This window comes from Varanus komodoensis, unplaced genomic scaffold (assembly GCF_004798865.1).
Source record: "Varanus komodoensis strain SLA01 unplaced genomic scaffold, ASM479886v1 scaffold1, whole genome shotgun sequence".
Lineage (NCBI taxonomy): Eukaryota > Metazoa > Chordata > Lepidosauria > Squamata > Varanidae > Varanus > Varanus komodoensis.
Window position 1 is genome coordinate 36647036 of NW_025335268.1, and position 24262 is coordinate 36671297.

At 40.4% G+C, this 24262-nt stretch overlaps 1 protein-coding gene across 2 annotated transcripts in view; it reads right to left on the reverse strand.

Moving 5' to 3' along the window:
* The window catches only part of SCAF8 (SR-related CTD associated factor 8), a 214854-nt gene that overhangs the window by 4580 nt on the left and 186012 nt on the right, over window positions 1-24262 (reverse strand). The window contains exon 21 of one of the 2 annotated variants that reach the window (XM_044422380.1): window positions 8095-8189. The exons of the other annotated variant lie outside the window; for it this stretch is intronic. The gene's annotated coding sequence lies outside the window, so the exon portion shown is untranslated. Of the gene's footprint in view, window positions 1-8094; window positions 8190-24262 lie in introns of those variants that run through there. 2 annotated transcript variants of the gene reach the window in all.

A 24262-nucleotide genomic window follows, 5' to 3' on the forward strand; every position in this document is an offset into this window, starting at 1 on the left:
GCACTTGGAGGAAGGCACCGGATGTTGCATTTAGTGTCTTGGTAGACTGCAGCTGAAAGAGGTGCTCCAAGTACTGTTGGTTCCAAGCCATGTAAAGCTTTCTAGATGAACAGTAGTCCCTTGAACTGGGCCTGGAAGCATACATGCAGCTGATGTAAGTGTGCAAGAATTAAATGGTCAGAAGCTCCCCCATCCAGGCTTTCAGTTTCCCTAACCTGACAGGAAAGTATTACAGATCTCAGCCCTTCAAAGTACCGCACTGCATCTTCTGCAGAAACCCACTGTCTTGTCTGTCATTTCAGTATTGCCTGGCGTAGGGTTTAAGTGAGCACACCTTCCACTGCCATTGTCGCCAGCTGCCACTGTTCTTCACCCTCTTTCCCACCATGGATACTACACGCTTGTTTGGCATCCAGTGTGAGCAGGTAAGCAAGCAGGCAGTGGCATCTATCACTACTTCTTCTCAGGACTAGCATTGTTTGGGCCAGAACAAGAAGTAGGCAAGCAAAGGGGATGGGAGCAGCAACTCCATGGGGATCTTGCCAGTGAGTCCCTGTACAGGTATGTAGGCCCTCAGCAGGTGCCCAGCATGGTAACCCTCGTGCCACCCCTGGGCACCACCTTTCCTGCATCACTGCTGATGTGGCCTGGGATGGTCCTAGTTGTGCAATGCAGTGATAGATGCCTGTTCAACCTTGTGCTAATGGATACAATTAAGTGCTCTTCCTGCTGCACTAGCGCACCATCAAGGCCTCCTTGACACCCCACAGGAGGTATCAAGAGGCAACATTTTAAAAAATATTTTTCACGTTTACAACTATCCCATATTCTAGCAGTGTAGCTTTTGAACTAAGCATTCAGTCTGAAAAGAAGTTGGAACATACTGTCATTAAAATGGATGGGAATTATTTTCAATTGATCTGTTTAGAATAAGTGTATGTGGGGTCATCAGTTTGCAAAATGCAGTTAGTTGAATAGCACATCCTTTCTAATGCAAAATAAAACAGAATAAAATGAATAAAGACTAAGAATCACTCTTAACTAAGATCTCTCCTCTTCAGTAGTAAAAAACATCTATACACACATAAAAACAGCATTACTAGTTCACACGAAGGGACCATCTAGTTTAGCATTTGTTCCTAGAAGTGGCTAGCGGAAGAATTATACTTTAAAATAGTAAGGGTGCAATCCTATGCATGTTTAGACAGAAGAAAATCTGTAAGTCCCAGAGTTTCACAGCGAGCTAGATGGAAAACACGGGCAACTACAGGACTTTTTCCTGTGGATACATGTATAGGACTGCACCCTAAATGTATCACTGGAATAGTTATATATAGCATTGCATATTAATAAAATTTCATGTGGGTGGCTATGCAGCAAATTAAAAATCCATCTTAGCAAGGGAAAATGAAGTATCTCTTCAACTACAACTTTATTTAATACAATTTTATAGGAAGTTGAGAACTGATGTTTTCAAGCACCATTTAAATACGGAGGGGTAAGAAAGTACGGTTTCCAACAGTTAAACACTGAATTTTCCATCGCAATTTACAAGGCAAGACAGACAAAAATCCAAGGAAGAGAGAAAGTTATTTATGCATTAGTCATAGTGTGTATAGTATTACAGGCAGGATAAAAGCTACCACAGGAATCTTTTCCTATAAGAAAACAAGTCTCTCAGTGTTCAAACTGTAAGACAATTTGAGTAGCAGCTGATTCAATAGTAGAAAAGAAAAATAATTAGCAAGTCCCGTGAAGTCACTGATAAAAAGTGATGAAAGGGAAAGACATGCTTCATAATCCATTTAGAAAAGAAAGCAAAACTTCAAAGTCAAGAGGCAGAGGCCAAGTGCCTTGTGTCCATTCGCAACCTTTGCTTAATTCTGTAGACCATGCATCCCACAAGCTTCCTCACCCGAATTGCGGCCATGAAGACTTACTTTCCACAAGTGTTTCTGCTCCAGCCTATTTCTCCAAACGTGTCACAAAAGCATTTAGCATACATATGCAGAGACTCTCCGTTTCTTTCTGCTTCTGGTAAGCCAGGAAATTGTGTCTAACTCTCCCAAATGTTCAGCCGTTATGGGCTAAAAACAGATCCTGTGCTATGCTGGATATATTTTTGTCTAAAAGCTACACACCCTCCTCATGTTCAATTTTTTCCATTGGTGGAACAGGATGATGCAGACTTAACCAGAAAGTGGTTTTCCATGGGCCGCTTGAAATGATTAGCCTGGACAGCCTGCCATAATGCCTCTAAGCCATCAGGGAATACTCTATGACTGGGCTGTTGTTTGACCCTGCATTCCTGAATTACCACCAAAGTGCCATAGGAAAGCTACTAAAAGGCTTGCTGAATAAAGATTTGCTTGCTTGTATAGTAAGACTACAGTGCCTTTTTTTCAATAGCAAGTTAATTAGGAATGTATAACTTTTTTTCCTTTTAATATAGTGAAGCCAGGTAAACCAAACACTGCCCAAACCAGAGGAATGTTATAGCCATGAAAATGTTAAAAACTTTGAGAAATATTTTGATTCTAAATAACATCTGGTGCACTCAGATCTGGCACCTTGTTTTGTTTAATTTTTATACACAGTGTTAAAAATTCTTTTGTATTCTACAATTACTGTAGTGCCAACCAAAGCTTGTTATCTCAAAATAGTATCAATGATCCCTCACACCCCAAGTTCCCCAGGTTAATTGCCATGAAAAATTCCCAGAGTTACATTTTTGCTTCCTATATTGACATCTTCACTGATTTCTGATGTTTTTTTAAATATCCCCCCTCACACACACAAATACCCCAGAGGAATATGAACATAATATGGCAAGACTGCATCATGGGATTCTGCTAAACATTAGTGAAAGCATGGAGATGAGGCTGGAAAATGTTATCTTGTCTTGCAGCCTCAGAGCTGGGATTCCAAAGGCATGCCTTGGAGGGATCAAAAATGGTTTGTGAGGGTAAGCAGAGGCGGCGGCTGGGGCTGCCCCAGCTTTCCTTCTCCTACTCCATGCTTTATCAAAACAGCCAAAAATGGTCATCTAGAAAACACACCTGGTTTGAGGTGGAACAGCAGCAAGCATCACTACCAGCATCTTCATTATGGGCAGAGAATGTGTTTAAACATCTGTTTGCAGGCTCTCACACACTGAGGATGTAGGACATAGGACCGACCCTTTAATTGTTTGTCCAGTATTATTATCTGAATCCATCATTCTGATATACAAGACAAATTATGATAGCCCCTTGAAAATGTCAAACTAGGATCAAAAGGTTTAGCCAAGCCAATTACAATCACAGAACAAATGTTTCTTTTTTGCTACCACAAGCAAATAAACACACATACACACACTTCTCACTTATTCTTATTAATAATTTTCTTCCTGCTATATTAAGCATTAGCACCAGTAGGTTTCAATGTAAAACAAACTATGCTTGCATCATTTCCATGCAGTGAAAAACCCTATCTAACAAGCACTTAAATGTAATAGTAAGACTAATAAAAATATTTTGGTACAACGTCAATTGACAATGGAGCTCCTAGACCAAAATGTTTTCACATCTTCATTTCAAACCAATTGCATATACAAAGAAAAAAGTGCTGTTTTAGAAAATGCAACCAAACTCTTCTGAAAATTGGGACTTTATCATAAGAATAGGCTGGAGTCATCCATGAGCTAAATTTCTGCATGGAAGATATGGCTGTTCTTGGCTTCCTTTGAGAATGAAGCTCCAGCTTTTAAAGGCTCTGCCCTAGCACACACTGGGATAATTGCACCGATTGCTTCTGGTCAGCTGCTTCTTGCAACCTGGCCAAGACTGAGATCTTGCTTTGTACAACACAATAAACCACAGTGGTTTGTGAGCCACATTAGATCAGAGTGACCCGTTGTGCTTTACAGACCTGATGCCACCATGGCAATGTGGTCACTAACCACATCAGCTCGTTATTAGGTTGTCCGGGGAGCCTGGTTTTCACCAATGTGTGTTATGATGTCCAAACACAGCAGGATGGCTTGTGAGTGGCTTCTCAGGCATGGCTACAAAGCTGACCGAAAGAGCAGCAAAATTTCCAGCTGCTCCTCATGGCTTCACCAGTGCTGCCACCATCCTCCCATATACCTTTCCAGTGCCCTCACTCCATGATCATTTCATTTCTTGATCTTGCACAAGTGCACAGATCCAAAACTCTTCTGCGATGAAATTACCTTGCCCACAGCTGTACTGCTCTGCCATGAAATTTGCATATATTTTACAATGTGCTGCACTGCTTTTCCATGAATTTTCCCTTATTTCACCTTAGCTTTACTGCTCTGCTCTGCTCTGCAATTTGTGTAGTGTTACTGAACTGCCTCACTACTCTGTCATGAAATGTGTGCGATCTTTGCCTCAGGTTTCCGGCTTGCATGAAGCAGATTTTCTGTTTATAGCAAAGGAAGCTATGATGTGGAGGCCAACATTTACAAGGACTTCAACAAGAGGAGGATATTAGCAGGTCGGGCTCAACAGCAGAATGTTGATCTGATATGTCTGTGTGTTTGTGAAAGATCCTGAAAAAATCAGAATTTTAAAATAGAGTGAATGTGTTACTGCATTTAAAAAGTACTCAGAAAATTATTTCAATTGGCAATCTGATGCAGTGGGAAGTTTGCTACAAGAGCCAGCAACTCTAGCCTTGTTGCAGAAAGGATGCTGGTGAAGAGAACAAGCAGTTCTGCCAAAAAGGCACCTGGAATACAAATCCAAGAGTGGGCAAAAGCACTGAAGCATTCTAAGGGGGAAACAAGCCATAACTAGCCACAGTGCACTCTATCCCACGTTGGGAGTAATGTAGGAGTAATGCTTTCTCTCAGGGTGGCTTCACATGACATGCAAACTCACTGAGGATGACAATTTCTTGCTGTGAGCCGCCCCGAGGCTTTGTTGCGATGGGGGCGGCATAAAAATGTTTTAATAAATACATAAATAAAGTAGGTTGGCAATGCTTAGTGGCAATCACCCCCAGTCTATTAAGTACTTTCTTGAACTGTAGTACTTGACATTTAATAGCAATGGCAATAATTGCCTCGACATTTTCAGTTATTTGATTCCTACTGATTTGTCCCCTTAGATATACGTATACCCCTTAGATATACGAATTTCACCACCTCTTCCATATTGTCACTTTGTATTCATTCTTCCTTGACATCTACATCTGGTTTTACTTGTATCTTCTGAAATAGATAGAATTTCTGACTTCTCTGGTGTTAGTTACTGTCATTTCTCTGTGCTTTTGTATTGTTCTAATCTCTTCTCCTTTTAAGCAAATTGCATTGGTGACTGCAAATACCTAATTCAGCTCATTAAACAGAAGACCTTTTTACTGGCATTTCCAATAATATGCGAAAACTGAGGAAATCACTCCTTCGGGAGAGGCATGGCAATTTTCTGGGGAATTCTGAACTGTGTTATGATTGCTCATAGTGCTTCTCTTTGGATTATCATCCAATTATTTTAGATTAAATTCTAATCTACTCCCCTTGGAATTGCTTCCAGTCTTTATCCATAACAATGCCTAGGAAATACATCAGACTGTATCCAAGGATATCCATCTACCAATGGAAAAGATACGTCCTACCTTTTATTTTCCTGGGCTCCAAGATCACTATAGACAGGGACTGCAGCCAAGAAATTAAAAGATGCTTGCTCCTGGGGAGGAAAGCTATGGCAAATCTAGACAGCATACTAAAAAGCAGAGACATCAATCACCCTGCCAACAAAAGTGCGTATAGTCAAGGCTATGGTTTTCACAGTTGCAATGTATGGCTGTGAAAGCTGGACCATAAGGAAGGCTGAGCGCCAAAGAATTGAGGCCTTTGAATTGTGGTGCTGGAGGAGACTCCAGCGAGTCCCTTGGACCGCAAGGCAATCAAACCAGTCAGTCCTAGAGGAGATCAACCCTGACTGCTCTTTAGAAGGTCAGTTCCTGAAGATGAAACTCAAATACTTTGGCCACCTAATAAGAAGGAAGGACTCCCTGGAGAAGAGCCTAATGCTGGGAATAATAGATGGCAAAAGAAGAAGGGAACAGCAGAGGATGAAGGGGCGAGATGGAGTCACTGAGGCAGCCTGTGTGAGCTTAGGTGGACTCCGGAGAAAGGTGGAGGACAGGAAGGCCTGGAGGAATGTTGTCCATGGGATCGAGATGGGTTGGACTTCGCAACTTATAACAACAACAACCAGATGCAAATGCACTCTCTCTCTTCCCCTTCCCCCTACCCCCCTCAAACCTTGCCTAGAAGACTGGGGCTCCCTTGAGCAACTAGAGGCCAGAGAGAAAAGTAAAGGAAACTTCTGTTGCATGAGCTGAAGTCTACTCTTGAAAGATCCAGGCAATTCACTCATATTTACCTAACTCAGGTTTGCCTGAGGCAGGGTGAAATATAGCATCACAAAGCAGAGAATTTTAGTTCATTTAAAGGAAATTAATTTAAAACCTATACAATTTCAAACACAATTGTGTCTATTGCATTTGTCCTACTTAGAAGTTGAATGATGTGCTGGAATTTGTTTGCTGCTACATGGAAAGCTGCCCAAGGCAAAATTAAAGGACAGAGACAATTTCAACATCAGCCAAGCATCTAAGCACTCCCAACCATTTTGCTAGTTGGAGATGCCTTTGTTTAGATTGACAGGTTCTAAATGGCTTGGCATTCAGCAAGTCTCAGAGGATTCCTCTTACTCCTGGGGAGCATGGAAGAATTAAAATTGGCACATGGGGCTTCTTGTTCTCCTTTACATCCCATCATGCTAATCATGTGGTTCTTTCAATCATGTGAGTGAAAAAGGAAAGAAATCTCTTTTATCTCAAAGAAAGGAAGAAAAAAGAATGGAATTAAAGCATCCTTTATTTCAGCACTTGTATTTTGAACATTTTGCTTAAAATGCAACATATGTTCTGATTTTTTTTCAAGTAAACTTTATCACACAAAACTTATCTGTTTTGCAACCAATAACTGTATTGGTTAGGGTTCTCACCTCCATCAGTATTTATGTAGCCTGGCAGGGGCACATGTTTGACACAGTTCAAAAAGACAGGTCCCTGACTCACAACAGGAGAAGTTGAGAGAAACAAAGGGATGGCTAAATCAGGAGCAGTACATAGTTGTTCCCATTACAGAAACTTGGAATGAGTGACAGTAAAGCAAGAAAGCTGGTGTGATATATTGGGTAGACTCCTGGACTAGGAACTTTGAAGATCGAGGTTCTAGCCCCTCTCAGCCATGAAGCTCAGTGGGTGCCTATGGGCTTCACTGACTACAGCCTAACCTATCTCACAGGCTTACTGTGAGCATAACATGAAAGGGAAGAGGACCATGTGAGTCATCTTGGGTGCCCTGCAGAGGAAAACAGGCAAGATACACATGCAATAACATCATCTTCGGGCTTATGGCAAAGGCTTTGTGGAAAAAGGTGGATTTGGGTTAGCAGATTTCAATGAAGTGAGATATGGAAGCACACAGATGTTCTGGAAAGCAGAAAAAAAGAATATTTTGAGGGAGAAAAATCTGAACAACAGAGCGTTTGTTACACTAAAGGAACAAAGATCATGGGGCAGAGATGTATTCAGTCTAAGTACAGAGAGATCAGGAATGGGACAAGATCATGGAGGGCTTTGAAGTTACAGATAGTTTAAACAAAAATAAATTGAATAAAACAATTTCCATACTGCCTTTCTACATCAACCAGAATACCCCCCCCCACACACACACACAAAATAAAAACATAAATCAAATTCAAAAATAGAGAAAAGTATTAAAAGCAGTATACCTGAAACAATGAAAAAGCCAAATTGAACAGTACAAGTAGTACCAAAACTGATGGTCTTTATTAAGAAATGGCCCTGAATGTAATGCAGAATTTGCTTGTTTAAAAGTAAAACATGACATTAAGAAATGGTCTTGTAAGCCATTCCTCTTTAGTCACTCAATCTGAACAATAACACATACACTCCAAGAACATGAAACATTTCAGATAAGTGGCAAGCATGCATTACAAAAAGTCTCACTAAAAGAAGTCATCAAGCTTCCTCACAATGATCTATCTCTTACCAGGGATCAGAAGCAGCTTGGTCTCAACTCTTCAAAAACAAAGAAATGACATCATGATGCAAACAGCCTTCAAGAGTTGTTTTAGTCCAATGGTCTGTGAAGGGATAAAATAACAAGAGCGTTGCACCCATGTGAGTTTTTGTGTAAGATATGCCTAAGTTGGGAAAAACTTAAATTCACAAAGAAGCTATAGGAAATTTCTTAGTTGAACTCAATGCAGCAACAGTTCAACATCCATTTATGGGACAATCCTGATTACTTTCATTGCCCCATAAAGAGAAAAACTCATCAATAATTTTTTAAACAGTCTTAAACTGCAAACCCAGACACAACTAGAAAGAAAGCCCCACTGAATATAGTTGAATTTCCTAATGAGTTAATGTGGAAAGGATAATCTATGTAAAATTAGTTTGTGTATGGGAATATACTGATAGTATACTAGCAAGATAAATGTTTCCAAATTAAGAAATATTTATGTTCTATGTTTACCACCAATAGTTTACATTGAGATAATACTATCCTATTCCACTTCAGTAGTAAGTCAACTGTTTATATAGTTTTAAAGCAACACACGTTTTGCCATCAGAAAAGTTTGAGTGAACAGTCAAAAAGAATGTGACAGAGAGGGTGGACTGGTATGTTCAGTCAAATTAATTAGTCTCAATCAAACCTATGACAGCATTTCTACTTCCAGATATCAATTGCTCCAGTAACATTCACCAACCTGAAAGTTAACATCACAGCTGTATTTTCCACCTTGGGAATATGGAGCTACTGTTCCCCCTACACACACACACACACACAGCTCATGTCAATAACGCCACTCTCTTTAGATTAACAATAATCAGGACAGGTATTGGAGCAGCTGACATCTGGTTTGTGGGTGTCCAGCATGCTAAGGACTCGCAAAAGCTCTAACAAGTTTTCTGGAAATTGGACACATCTAGAAACAACTATATTTAACTTCAATATTGAAACATCCAGTGTCATAGTACAGAGATCACTAAATGATCAGTGCTCATATGTTTTCTAGCTTCTGCCTTGAAAGAACTACATTGTCTGGCCCACACTGCATATAGTAGCTTTCTCTTTCAACCATACTCAGATAGCCAACCTCCTGTTGTTAATCCATATGGCAGTCAGAATAATACTACCTTCAAAGATGCATTCAATATTCCAGGGTTGGGCGGAGGTAGAGTATGACCTCAAAAGATCTCTTTTGTGGATTCCATAAATAGGGGTACACCCAGACACATATAATTTAAGCAGGGTGTCTACTGTAGAAATGCATGCACTGAATTTCTTCACGCATGTAACCTATACTTCCCCAGACTGGCCTAACAGAGAACATTCTTTTTCAGTCTGACTACAAACTGGATTTCCATAATGCTAACTGACTGGCTAACTGACTGGCCACGTGACAATCATGAAGCTACTACCTATCTCTACAGAGTTTTTTTTTAATTTACAAGGAAATATGCAACCATGAACCAGTATATATTTCCCTGTCAAAACAAAACAAATAAGGGAAATCTGCCAAAGAGTTTAAAAAGGAAAGATGTTCTTTTACAGTTGTCAATGAAATGTCCATAAAAGTTGGCAACCTCATGATTTTTACTCTCCTGAATAGCTGGGAACTCAGAAAAGTGAGGGCAGAATGGCAGAACTAGGGATGAGAGGGGAAAACACTAAAAATCCCAAGGATCTCACTGCTAAGAAGTAGGGAAAAATCACCCCCCCCCCTTCATAAACCAACTTTGCTTTCCTTTGACAGCTCTCCATTTGACACCTATGGAGCGAACACAAAGTACTTAAGGCACACTGTAGTCTCCCTTGGGCAAAGCCTGTGGTTCGTATCTACTGCATCTTGAAAGCAGGTATTCACGGGAGGTGGTTGAGGACCCATCAGTGCGGGTGTTCAAGGATAGGCTGGACATGCACGTGGTGGGCATGTTGTGAGCGGAGCCGGCTGGAGCTGGGGGTCAGACTAGATGGCCCGGGAGACCCCTTCAGACTCACTCTGTTTCTATGTTTCTATTCACAAGGATATTCCCAAGACAAGCCTTCCCATTTTAGCTATTCAAAGTTGCACAAATGTATTTTTGTGTGCATTGCAGTGTGGAAATAAGATGGCAAAACACTGACAGTTTCTCCAATCTAACATTTAAGCACTCTGAAAGAGGCTGTTACTACCTGCCACCTTGGAGATCACAAAAAGTGATTACGCAAAAAGCGGGGGAAAGGCATGGCACGGAAAGAGAGGTTGCTGGTGCAGCAGGGAATGGTTGTCTCAAAGCACTTTGGGTACCTGGCAGAGCAGTAGTCATGGTCATGGCTTGGATAAACTTGGCTAGAGTAGCAAAGAAGTGGTCCCACCCTTCTCAAGTGGCTTGCTTACTAACTAGAAGGTTGGACACCTGGGTTCAGACAGTATGGCCATCAAGGGTTCAACCATCCCTATAACAAGCCACATTAGGTAGGCTTACTGTCCATCATCAAGCCACGCAGCAGAAGCAGCCCACATTCACCTGATCCAACAGGCCACCATCGTGCAAACCCAGCCGCTATATGATAGGCAGGTGATTCCATTTCAGGTGTGATCTGAAGATATGTCATTGCACTACTAAAATAAGGTCACAGAGACTGGTATTTTATGGAAACAAATTTCCTTCAGGTTTTCAAAGTGAAAAACTACAATAAAGTTGTTCTCATTGATTCATAACTTCCTGTGTCAGCATGCTAGAATGATTGATTGGAGAACCAGGGCCTCAACAAAAATAACTCTTATTTCCTTTCATTTGCTCTTCAAGAGTTTCCTTTTGGAGGTCTTTCCTGATTTCTAGGAATGCAAGACTTGTGGAATGCTAACAGCACTATTGGGAAGAAAGAGCGGAAAGCCACACCTACAGAAACACAGATCATTTATCAGTTTATAAAGCATTTGTCAAGCACTGGACTTGACTAAAGAAGCTATGCAGAAGCCTTTCTGTGTACTACTGTAACTATCTATTTAAGCAGGAATTACTGCCCAGAAGGAACACTAATTTTTAAGCCAGACATTCTAGACCGTCTCATTTTGATACAGTATTTTAGCCATTTTGGATAACCAATAATTCTTCCACCATCTGTGATAATTTTTACAGGACACACACACCCTTTCAATTCCTGGAACCATACAGCACAATCCTAAACACATTCACTTGGCATTAAATCCTACTGTGTTCAAGAGGCTTGCTCCATAGTAAATATATTTAGAATCAAAACCTTAATGTATCATTAGCTTTTAATTAAACTCAAATAGCCATGACTAGTTTCTTCATCTGTGGTCAGGAATTTTTCTAGATCTTACACTAACTCAGTGTATTGTAGCATAAGCTTGCATATAAAACACCTATTGTAAGTACATACATCTTGAACTGAACCTGGACACAAAATATAAAGCCAGCACAGCTGAGCCAAAATGATGGAAATCTTTCCTCAAGGTCTATAATCAACAGATGCAGAATTCTGCACAAGAAAAACACCTACCCTCCCAGAGAACAGAATAACCCTATGTAGAGCAGGTCACCCCAGCTCCCCCCAAATCATTAAACCCTTCAGTGGCTTCCTTCTTACGTAAGTGCTGTTACATTCGCTATTATCCATCTGATTACAGCATTCAGATATAGGCTCAAGCAATCATCACAACCCCTGGGTCAGATATGAGTTTTAAAAAATTGCTCATCAGCATATAGATAACAGTGCAATCTAAAATATGGCACCCAGCAAGGTATTAATTCTTTTCCCCTTATCTTTTGCTCTGTCTATACTTTGCATCATCTTCTCATGTAGGATTGGCCGGGATTCAAGACTGAGTCTTTTATATTGTCTCACTCAGTAGTGTGATCGCTTTCTTGGTGGAAATGTTCAGTTGGCTCCTTCTTAAGCACCAGGTGAGCTGTTAAAACTTTTTGAAAAGTTACACAACTTACGTTTTTAGAAACATATAAACAGAGCGAGTCAGAAGGGTCCTTCTGGGCCATCTAGTCTGACCCCCAGCTCCAGCCGTCTTTTAAAACTGTCTTAATTGTAACAATTTTAAAATTATGTCTCAATCAATTTCATTCAGCACTTTAAACTTGAATTTTATTTTTCTCCTTCTGGCTCTCCTTAAAGGCAAATATTTACCCTCTGTAAGGGTACAAAAGTGAGGGTCCTTTTCACAGCCAGAATTATCTGTTTTGCAAAAATATGCTGCCCATTTCAGCTCAGCCCTCAACTATACCATTCAGGGAAACAATCCTTATTTACTTCGAGGTTACTTTTAAGGGAAGCCTATATCCACTGTTTGCTAAAGCTGCCACCCTGTAAAATTATTGCCAGATTTTCCTCTGAATTTGTCAGAAGGAATCTCCCATGTAGACTAGAAAGAGTGCAAGCATACAACTTATTTCTCTTGCAAGTGCAAGTCTCAGTTAAGGAACAATATATTGCAGCATCCTGAATGTACACACACACATGCATGCACGCACGCACTTTAGCAAGACACAGATTGTTTAAAAGGCAACTTGCCCTTTGAAGAAAGTTCATCCCACAGAAACAAAGCCTGACCTAGCAGTGCAACCAAAAAGGCAGGAACACAGCATGCAGCTGTTGTAATGGCTGTCCATTAACAACAGTGGCTTGAGCAGAAGAGCAAGCCAAGAGTTATCTGCAAAGCAGGAAGTGCATCCCAGAAAATGCCCCTTATAATACTTATCACAATGAACAGAATGGAGCCACCTGAAGCAAGAATAGGAAATTCAGCAAGGCTTAAACTCAAAGCTCTCCAAGTTCCACCTCAAAGCTTGATTCACCTCATCCCTAAATATCATCTTGTTGTCATTTGAATACAAACAGTGTGCATTTAGGTGTGTTTACTCCCCCCATTTTCCAAAACACATAGTTTTAAAGCATAGTTTTAAAAATATATATATATATTATGCAATTGCAAGCTTGGGAATACACAAGCTTTGTCTGAAAAATGTGTTTGTATTTGAGCTGCAAATGGGGAAATTGTGGTTAAAGAAATGAATCAAAATGAAATGTCCATACATTCCTAGCCTGCACCAAACATGTACCAGATGCTCCCTCACTACAGCCTCCATGCTATATTTCAGGCCTCCCCTGTGTTCCCCCATACGCCCAGAAGAGATGGTATGAGAGGTGCAGGGACCCATGGAAGGAGACAGTGCAATACCTTTTGCATGAGCAATCTTTCTTTTCACCCTCTTTTTGCAACCCACCAAATTTCTATGAGACTGAAGGAAAGCAGCCGGTACAGTTGTGCCCACAATGGCTGCGAAGGGACAGGACAATGTTCCATTTCTCCTCTTGAAGTTGCTAGTGATGGTCTTATGTTTGTGTAACTTTTGCATATAACCTATTTTGAGTGCTCTGAAGAGATGAGAGAAAAATAAAATAAAAGCCATAACTTTTTAAACAACTGTGCATTGTATCTGACAGTCACCTGATAATGAAGTTGAAGACACAGCTATATGCACTTAACAATACAATCCTGTGCCGGTCAATTCAGAAAAATGCCACTGCACTGAGTTCCTTGACACTCATCTAAGTGTGCACACAATTACAGCCTAAAGGTCCTTTTAGCTTTTTTAAGACTGCCAAAATTAAGTGATGTTAGACAAACATATACATTCCCCAAAGGCACACACAAAACATGCCCGAGGGATAAAAACCCCTTCCATATAAATACTTTCTACTAATATACATCACTGAGCAACCACAATAAGAAAATACAAAGGCTCCTGAAAGGCACTGCCAATTCAGGCTTAAACTTGTCAAACTTATTCAGAGGAACAGCCAAAAGAACATCTTCTGACATAGAGGAAATCATGAACAGGAAAGAAGAAAAACAGCATGCTCTATCTGAACATCCGTTTGAGATTGAACAGAATCTGGTATTTTTGCCTAACCATTTTGTGCCCTTTTTTCTGTAACGAAAAAACCATTTTTATTATTCTATCAATAGTTTAAAAAGAAGCATTAAGGCAGGAAGTGGAAGGAGATGGATGACAAGGGAGGAAAATAGATAGAAGAACTTGCAGCCATTCATGAAAATTGTCTACAAGGCTGAAATTTCATTTGTAACTGCATGTTGCCTGCTTAAGACACAGATGGCTCCTAACTTCAGATCTCCCTGATGAAGCAAAGTGTTTGTGTCATATATATCATATTGGGCCTCTTCTGAGGGAACCCAATGGCAAATAGCTTCAAGTCAGCTCTGACTTTCATGATATTAAGATGGTAAAAATCAATTCTGGAAAAGTCAGGAAAACCCCATTTCTGCAAAACCTCCTTTACAATAATTAAAGCAATCCAATGGGAGCGCTGCCTGTTAGAGAGAAATCCCTGAGCATCTACACTCTGCTGGGTGTTGCTGTGTCACTTTGTTTTCCTGTTCAAAATATCCTCCCCAGTTAGAGGAGCCTCCAAGACTGCCCAGCCCTCTGCGTGGTGGACAGAGGCCTTAAGATTCTGCTGGTCCTGGCTGCTCTTCTCCCACTGTTCCCAGGGTCTGGAATGCCCCCCACCCCCGCTTTTATTTCTATGAGGTTGAGGAAAAGCAGCTGCTGCAGTTATTTCCACAAAGGCTGTGAAGGGATGAGGGGGAAGAATAGGATGCTGGATTGCCCCTCCCAAGCAGATGCACCTCCGACTTTGGGAAATACTCTATTGACTTTGGGTGCTCTCCCAGCCAACACATGTACACAGCAAACAAGTTTAGAATAAATTCATTTATACAGTGAAAGCAGATATTACAAAGGCAGAGACACACCTAGTGCTTGCCTTGAATTCTTTTTGGCACCAAAGATTTTCTTTAATTTCTCCCTATTCGTTGTATAGATATGTACACTTTTCAACACCTTAATTTTAAACTCTCACTTTTAGTTTTGTTGTTTATCTCATTATACTATACTTTTGCCAAAAATGTATGTCATGTTATTGTGTATTGATTGCCACTGTACTGTAATGCTTTACAACAATATGCTGCATAGAGAACAATGTTGTTGAACAACAGTCAAATACTGTAGATAAATACAGAGTATAATTTATCATACTGTTATTTATTTCTTTATAACTTTCCTAGATCATCCCTTACCAAAGTCTTGGGATGGTTTAACAATACATAATGTGAAATAAAACACAGTGTCCTAAAAGATTCATCTGACAATAAAACCCCAATTAAAACAATCAGATCTTAAAACATTGGGAAAATAAAAAGGTTTTAGCCTGGCTCTGAAAAGAATAAAGTGACGGTGCCAGGCAAAACTCTCTGGGGAGCAATTTCCAGAGTTGGGGCACCACCGCTGAGGGCCTGTATAACTGGCAGGTGGACATGCTTTTCCAATGTAGAACCACTGGCCCACCGAGAAAATGAATAAAGTTATAGCCAACACTGGACAAAAGCAAACCCCTAAGGGGAGAAAGCCAGGGTGATTATCATGACTATTGCAGGTGAGTAAGGGAAATCTTCTCATGCTATGTCCTCATAATTTTCTTTTCCTTTGGAAGCTGCTACTTGCACTGGGAGATTTCCTTCCAAGGCAAATAGCAGCTTCAAAAGGAAGAATTACTCCAAGGATTGTCAACTCTTTCTCTGCCTACTATAAAGAATCATCCTGCCTAATGGGCATGATAGAAATTTGATAGATAGATAGATAGATAGATAGATAGATAGATAGATAGATAGATTCTGGTAATTATGAGCTCTCTCCTCTACTTGGGCCCTTGACAAGAGGGGCAACAAGTAGATATCCTTAACTAAGATGGCAATCCTAATCGCCCTTCCTAATATGCCTGGCCTACAGAACATGAAGAGGTCAATCAGCATAATTACCCTTTGCAGTGAGGTTCACCCTTTCCTGCACATATGGTCAGGATTCATGGGCTGATGGAGGGCTCAGGCTGAACTGTTATCCATGGCAACAAGCCTCTCACTGGTCAGGTCTACCAGGACAAGCTGTGCTCTCAGGGGCAGTCATGAAATTCCCCCCAGAACACAACTGGCACACACACAGTGTTGGATGAACGCTGGATAAACTAGTGCGGCTTATTTTCCACTCTGTGATCATACAAAATGTTCCTGAGGGATCAACTTGCAAATTAACAATTTGAAGCCTGGTGCCCAAGTACACTATAATAAATGTGAGTATCATTATATTTGGTTACTTTTAAAAATGCATCAGAAGACTTAAGAAATTTCATTCAGTTAGGTGTGTTGCCTTCCCTTCCATCTCAATCTTCTTCCTTCATTGCTGCCATCCTAACATTCATCACTTGCGGACTCCCATCAAAAGGAAAACGCTCTTCTGCTTCTCCATTCACTAATCCCTGTTCATCAAAGTCTGCTATTTCCTTTGTGACATTATATATCCAGTCATTCTATTCTAAATACAAACCTCGACTTCAAACTTCTCTCCTAAAGCCACACCCACTATTCTTGCCTCATTATGGATAGTTATCAGGGAACAGGGATTTTGTCAAGCTAATTCATCTAAACTTAAATTAGCTTGCATTTCTACAGTTTGAAGTGCATTGCATACTGCACTGGTTGAGGGATGCTTATATGTGGCAACCAGACACTCCACAAACAAAAAGTCACGCCAAAATCTTCTTCCTATCAGCAAGAGAATCATAGAGACATACACGCATACAGTTCTTGGTGCAGCTTATGTTGATATAGTGTTCCAGCTGATTGTAGGGTTGCTTTTAGCATTTTGGTCACAGGTTACCATTCCTTGTACAGGCAAAGTGATTATCTCTGATCCAGATGACAGCTCAGGACATTTAAAGCTTATGATCACTAGACAGCCAGATGGGTTGTCTGTGTCTGTCTGTCTGTCTGTCTCTCACACACACCCACACACACGTGCACACACTCCATGTGTCAACGCTTCACAGGGCTTATGAAGGCCTAAGGAAACAAAGCAGATGCGAAAAGAAACAGTCCTGTATTTATATTCAGGTATTTGCCCAAGGCTGTGACTACCAAAAGCAAACAATGTGAGAAATATAAAAATAGAGTTTACACACACCAAACAAGGTCCAGAGATTTCTAAGCAGTTTTTCTATCCTTTGCAGGGACAAGAAGTGCCACATATGTTGGTCCCCTACTCAGTGTATGTTACTTGCCAGATACTTCTTATTAGTATATCAGAACAAGATTAGAAATATCTAAAAAAAACTAATGTTTCCATTTCACCTTCTCAGTAGCACAGAATAACAAAGGAGCGAACGAACGAACGAACGAACGAACGAATGAGTGAATGTTGTTCATCCTTCCTGCAAGGAAAGCTATGTAAACATTCCCTTCACTGAAAGATGACGGGGAGGAGAGATGCACTGTATGAAGTATAATTCAGCATATATGATTTCTGCATTATAAACAGCATAACCCACACTTGAGTCCAAGACATATCTGAACCAGTCATGATGACAAATCATAGTTTGTTAACAAGAAACAACCCACAATTTACAGCACAACAACAAACCATAGGTTATTTCATGGCTGAGATAATAGATTCAGATAATATAACCCACATTTCAACAACCTACAGCTCAATAGCAACCCAACCTCAGCACACACTCAATCCATACTTCAATGTGGATTCCCATGTTGTATTGGCTTTATTTAGTGGCAGAGTTCAGACAATGTAGTTCAGCTTAGAGCTTCTACATAATCTTAATATGGTCCTGCTCTTGGTCAACCCTTTTTAAGTCGTGGTCAATATGATTCTCACTGCGGTAACTCTTAATGCTGTATCTTCATATATTACCTTCAAAGTATCACATGGTTTAATCCATTATATTTATAAAACAATATTCTCTATTAAAACATGGGCCAGGAAGTTATTTTCACTTACTCACATCAACATACAATCTTTGTCTAAAAAAATACACAACAATAAAACAGACAACAAAAAGATACATTTCTGTGGATTTCTGAAAAAAAATAAATATGCTCTGGCTTTCTCTTATAAAGGTTCTTTATAAAGTTTGTATTATCTGGTAATAAGATTGCACATGCTAACACATTGACAAGAAGTTTGTCAAGAAATCATACTAGTATCAAATGGATTTTTAATTGTCCACATAATGAATGGAATATTCTTTATACTTTTGGCTACTATTAAGCTTTTCTGAACTTTTCATTTTTTGGGACGTTTCTGAAAACCCCAGTCATTGCCATTCAAAGGCCAGCAAAAACAACAATATTCAAAATATTTCCTCTCTCCTCCTCCACTCTAATGGAGCTTTCAGATTTAAAGTAAACCAATGCCAATCAAATTGAGACAGCCAACTGTGCAAATCCAAAATTTGGCATACAAATCTATGACGAATAAAACAAAATGAATTCATTTGAAGCAAAAGATGAGGACTGTACTCTTCTTACAGTTCTCGGACATGGATACAAATAGTGGTAAAATTCATATCTATGAATAGTGAAAATCAACACTATCCACCATAGAAACATAGAGCGAGTTAGAAGGAGCCTCCAGAGCCATCTAGTCTGACCCCCAGCTCCAGTTGACTTCACTCATGACATGACCACCATGTGCATGTCTAGCCTATCCTTGAACTCCCTCACTGATGGGGCTTCAAACCACCTCCCATGGAATTTATTTATTTATTTAGAAAATTTCTATGCTGCCCCATTCGCCGAAGCCTCGGGGCGGCTCACAAAGATATCAATTAAAATATAATACAAAAAATATATAAAACAAGTTAACAATATAAAATGAAATAAGTCGTCCTGGCCAAAGAATGAAATAAATAAATAGTATTAACAGTTAAAATGACGTTTGAATAAAAAGGTCTTCGCCTGGCGCCAAAAAACAAATAACGACGGCACCAGGCGGACCTCTCTGGGGAGCGCATTCCATAGATTGGGTGTCACCACAGAGAAAGCCCTCCTCCGAGTACCTACCCTCCTAATTTCCTTCACGGAGGGTTCCCGGAGAAGGACCTCTCCCGCAGATCTCAGGGGGTGGGCGGGCATATATGGACGTAAGCGCTCCTTCAGGTAGCCAGGACCCAAGCCGTTTAGGGCCTTATAGGTCATCACCAACACCTTGAATTGGGCCCGGACTTCAGTGGGAAGCCAGTGAAGCTGACGGAGGACTGGAGTCATGTGAACATAATGCCCAGTCCCCGTCAGCAGCCTGGCAGCTCTATTTTCAACCAATTGAAGTATCCGGACCGTCTTCAAGGGTAGCCCCATGCAGAGTGCATTACTGAAGTCAAGGAGGGAAGTCACCAACACGTGTGCCACTGTCACCAGGCAGTCGTACTCCAGGTAGGGGCGCAGCTGATGGATCAGCCGAAGCTGAAGGAAAGCGCTCCTCGCCACTGCTGTCACCTGAGCTTCCAATGAAAGCTCTGGGTCGAGGAGCACTCCCAAGCTGCGGACCTTGTCCCTAAGAGGGAGTGCAACCCCATTCAGGACTAGGTTCAATTCACCCTCTCCAAAGCCTGATCCGCCAACCAACAGGACCTCCGTCTTGTCTGGATTGAGCTTCAGTTGGACTGAGCTTAAGGACTGAGCTTCTGGATTGAGCTTAAGGGTATGGAATTCCATTCCATACCCTTAAGGTCCTAATTGTCAGGAAGCACTTCCTGGCATGCACACTGAACCTTGGTTCCTTGAACTAGGCTTTTGGAGTGCATCCTGCCTTTATCTGAAGGAGAGAACAGGTCTCTACCCACCTCTATGTGACACTCCCTCATGTACCTATGCCACCAACAGATCCCCTCGGAGTCTCCTCCAGGCTGAAAAGACCCAATTGCCTCAGTCTTGCCTCATATGGCTTTCCCTGAAGTCCAGCCACCATCCTTGTGGCCCTATGCTGCACTGACTCTAACTTGGCTATACCCTTCCTGTAATGTGGAGTCCAGAACTGAACACAGTACTCCAGTTGTGGGCACACCAGAGTCATATGGAATGGCAGTAATACCTCTCTCGATCTAGAAGCCACACTTCTAGCTTTGCAACCAAGGGTGGCATTTGCCCTCTTGACTGCCGTGTCACACTGCTGGCTCATGTTTAGCCTGCAGCCAACCAGTACCCTGAGATCCCATTCACAAGTGCTGCTCTCCAGCCACTTATCCCCTAACCTGTACTTATGACACACATTCCTATGCCCCAAGTGCAAGACCTTGTACTTATCCACACTGAATGCCATCGTGTTGTCCCCAGCCCACTTTCATAGTCTGTCCAGATCCTTCTGAATCAGGAGTAACTGCTTCTTAGTTGTGGCCACTACCCCTGTTTTAGTATTGTCAAATTTGATCAGCAGACTGGTCACCCCCCTTCCATGTCACTGATGAAAAGACTGAACAGGATTGGTCCTGGGACAGAGCCCTGGGGGACCCCGCTTGTCACTGGCTGCCACCCTGATGATTCCCCACTAATGGTTACCTTCTGCTTTCGGTCATTCAACCATGCCCTAATCCACTGGACAGTGCATTGGTCTATCCCAAAACTCCTCAGTTTCTCCACCAGGATATCATGTGGCACTTTGTCAAAGGCCTTGCTGAAATCCAGGTAAACCACCCCACCACGTCCCCACATCCACCACCTTGAAACCTTGTCATAGAATTCCACAAGATTTGTTTGGCAGGACCTGTTTTTGTGGAAGCCATGTTGTGTGGCTGTCAGCCTTCCTTCCCTTTCTAGGGTTACTAGATCTCTATTATGCTATTACACCATTATGCGCCTTTCCACTGTCTTTCCTACAATGGATGTAAGGCTAACTGGTCTGTAATTCCTCATATCCCCTCTACCATCCTTTTTGAAAATTCAAATCTTTTCATTTGTATGACTGTGGGCTTACATGAGAGTGCACAACTAAACCATGATTTGTCCACTGTGAGCACCAATTGGGCTAATCTGCTTCCATGTTGCCTCACATAATGATTTCCCCCTCTCTTTCCTGGTTTGCTGAAAGCGCCATTTTCTAAAACCACCATTTGCCCAACTTAGATGTTATAGCCTACTATCATATGAGCAGATGAGAAAAGTGAGATGGAATGGCCAAGGAGAAGAGGCCCCACAGTTCAGCAGAGTGTTCACTGGTTAGGGTCAGGCTGCTTGAAATCAACCAATGAATTATAAACTGCCTAAAAAGGTAGCTTAGTGCAAAATTGTGTATTTGAATTGGAGCTGAGCCAAAATCCTTGTTCAGCTAGCAATGCAAGGGTTTTCTTGGGCCAGCAATTTGCCTACTCAGTAACTCATAAGGTAACTGGGAGTATAAAAAGGAAATAAGTACTATATTAATAAATGTGTTAATAAGTTTAAACTTATTTAATACATTATTATTAAAACAGTGGTTTTCAAACATGATAAGGTCTCTGTTACATTTTTTCAAGAAAAGGAATTTTTTAACATCTGTAGCATATAAAAGCCTACTGCAGCTATATTTTGGTGTTTTAGAAGTAAGACTTTATTTAACAAAAGATGCAAAAGCAGAATTGATTGTTTTCGCAGATGTAGGTATGAAAATTCAACTGTTACTAGATAAAACGGGCCTCTTCATGTGTCTCAACAGTCTATCATGGATTAAGTGGCCCATGGGATTGCTGCATTAGAATTCGGGTCAGGGTTAGTGTATCATTGGCGCCAAACCCTCAAACAAACAAACCTACTGCCTGGTTTTATATCAGCATGCAGGAATATGCATTTTAAAGGACTTTTTAGTGTTCTAGAAGCAATATTCTTTAATATACTTAGAACAGTGTAAAAAAAAAAAGCTCAACTGAGAGTGAGGAAAGAAAAATTTGAAACAAGTATATCTTCACAATTTCTTTAATTTTTCTGCTTTCAGGGCAAAAATAAGCTGATGAAGCTATAAGATACATTAAAATGATTTTGCTGAAACTTTTTTCCTAACATGTTTTAGTCACAGTGTATTTCTTTATCAATAGCTAGAAGCATTTATGAATTGTTCTCACTGTACTAATAAGTTTACAAAATGTATAGGAAGAAAAAATATACACCTATAGGTATCCATACTGCTTAGCAATTTTATTATACTTAGTGAATATTGCAAACAAAATAGAGCAATGTATTAAAACAAAATTATGAGTATCAAAACATTTTAAAATTTCTTCTTTGTCAGTACTCTTCTTCTTCACATTTATTTATTGAAGAATGCCACTACTGTATTTGAAAGGTGATTATTACAAAGTGCTTATAGCCAGCAGCTGCAACTTTGTTAACCAAAAGGTAACAGTATTGAAATGTGAGTTCATTAACCCAAAACTGACCTCAGTAGCAGCGATGACTATGCAATGTCAGTAAGCCAATGATACAGAAATAATACAGGCAAAAGAAAAGTGGTTTGTTAAAACTAGACAAGGGTATGTTAATTGCACTGCCACTATAAGTGTGATTGCACCCAAAATTCATATTAATGTTTAGCAGTTACCAGCATAACACAACAGCAGGAGAAAAAAAAAACCCTTGCTTCAAGCACCTTACAGTATAAATATACATTATTTTCATCCATTATTACAATAACAGAATTGGTACATCAAGCAAGGAATGAAATGTTAGAATCTGAGATGGCACAAAGGAACTGTTAAGTATGAATGTCAAAAATGAATAAAATGATAGTGATATCAAAATGTTTCACAAAGTATATATTACGCTTTAACATTACAAAACTGGAAAATATCACAAGCTCTAATAATAACAAGGAAGGTGACTTGCTTTTGATCTGTTTTTTTTCTAAAACAGACACATGCTACCTCCCCCTAAAACACAGAATTGTGCATGACAGTTTTCAGCTAAACTGAATAAAGTCACATTCATAAAGATAACTTTTCACAGTTCTTAAGTAATGCTTGCAAGAACCTAATTCCTGGTATAGCAACTTTTTAGAATTTAATATTGGAAGCTATAAATTCAAACAGTTTTGTAACATGAACCAAGACAGGCAGAGGAAGGCAAGGGCACATAAAAATTGCTCAGGAGGCAAAAACTGGAGGGGAGGTGACAGCTACAATTTTTCGTATTTCGTAAATACAGGGATTGTGTTTCCCAGTACTATCTATCCATGCCAAGTAACTAAGGATGCACTCAGAAACTATGAAGCTGGAAAGGGTACGGTCAAAAATCTCTAAGGGCCACTGTCATCACACTCAAGACTAAGAAAGAATCTTTCTGTGTTCAGAAAATTGATGGGATGGCCAAAAAGGTCACTCCTTCACTTGGGCATGTCACCAACCATTCCAAGTCTAGGAGCTGAAATAGATGAAAGCCAACCATGAAATGGATACTTAAAAACAACAATTCCCCAAGGAGACACTTGTAACCTCCAGCCATATGATTTCATGTTTCAAAATGCAAATAGTCTCTATTTTAATGGCTGGTATGTCTTGGGATTGCAGCAGTCATTCTGTTTTGTCAATGTGGAAGGCAGGCGGGTATAATTTAATTATTTCCTTCCCTTGCCTGACTCCCTAGAAAATCCATCCCCTGGTCAAGTTGTTGCCACTGGGAGGAAATTCCCCACTGGCACCAGGAGGACAATTTCTTCCTTGTGCACATAGCAACTTCAGAGGAGCGATTTTCCTCAGGATCACAGCAAGGGAGAAAAATGTTACATCGCCCCCTTTGCTTCCTGAGATCCAATAATTATCAGCAACCCAAAGTGGATGCTATTGAGATTTTGAAAAAAAAAGTGCACACAAGAGATGCAAAAAATTATTTCATACTATATCTAGCCTTGGAGTAGAAGCTGGAATCAAGCAATCTTCAGTTTACTGTATGGGTGCAAAGTATAGATAATCACCCTCCTACTGTATGTGTTCAGACAATACATACATTTGTTAAGCAGTTTGCATTCATGTACCACTCATCTGGTACTACCTTAAGTTCTCAGTATCAAGAAGTCCAAAAGGATGATTTATCCAGCTTTGTAAAGCGTGGGTGCCATATTAATCTCTTGCTGAGTTATATCCATAACACAATGATATTTTACAGTCACTAGTCAATATTACAGTGCCACAATCTGAAGAAAAAACAAAAGAATTTTCATTTTCAGTTCAGTTCCACAAAATGGAGGGAGAGAGTTCCTTCTACTTTTCAAAATGTACATAAGCTTATTCAGATAAATTTAT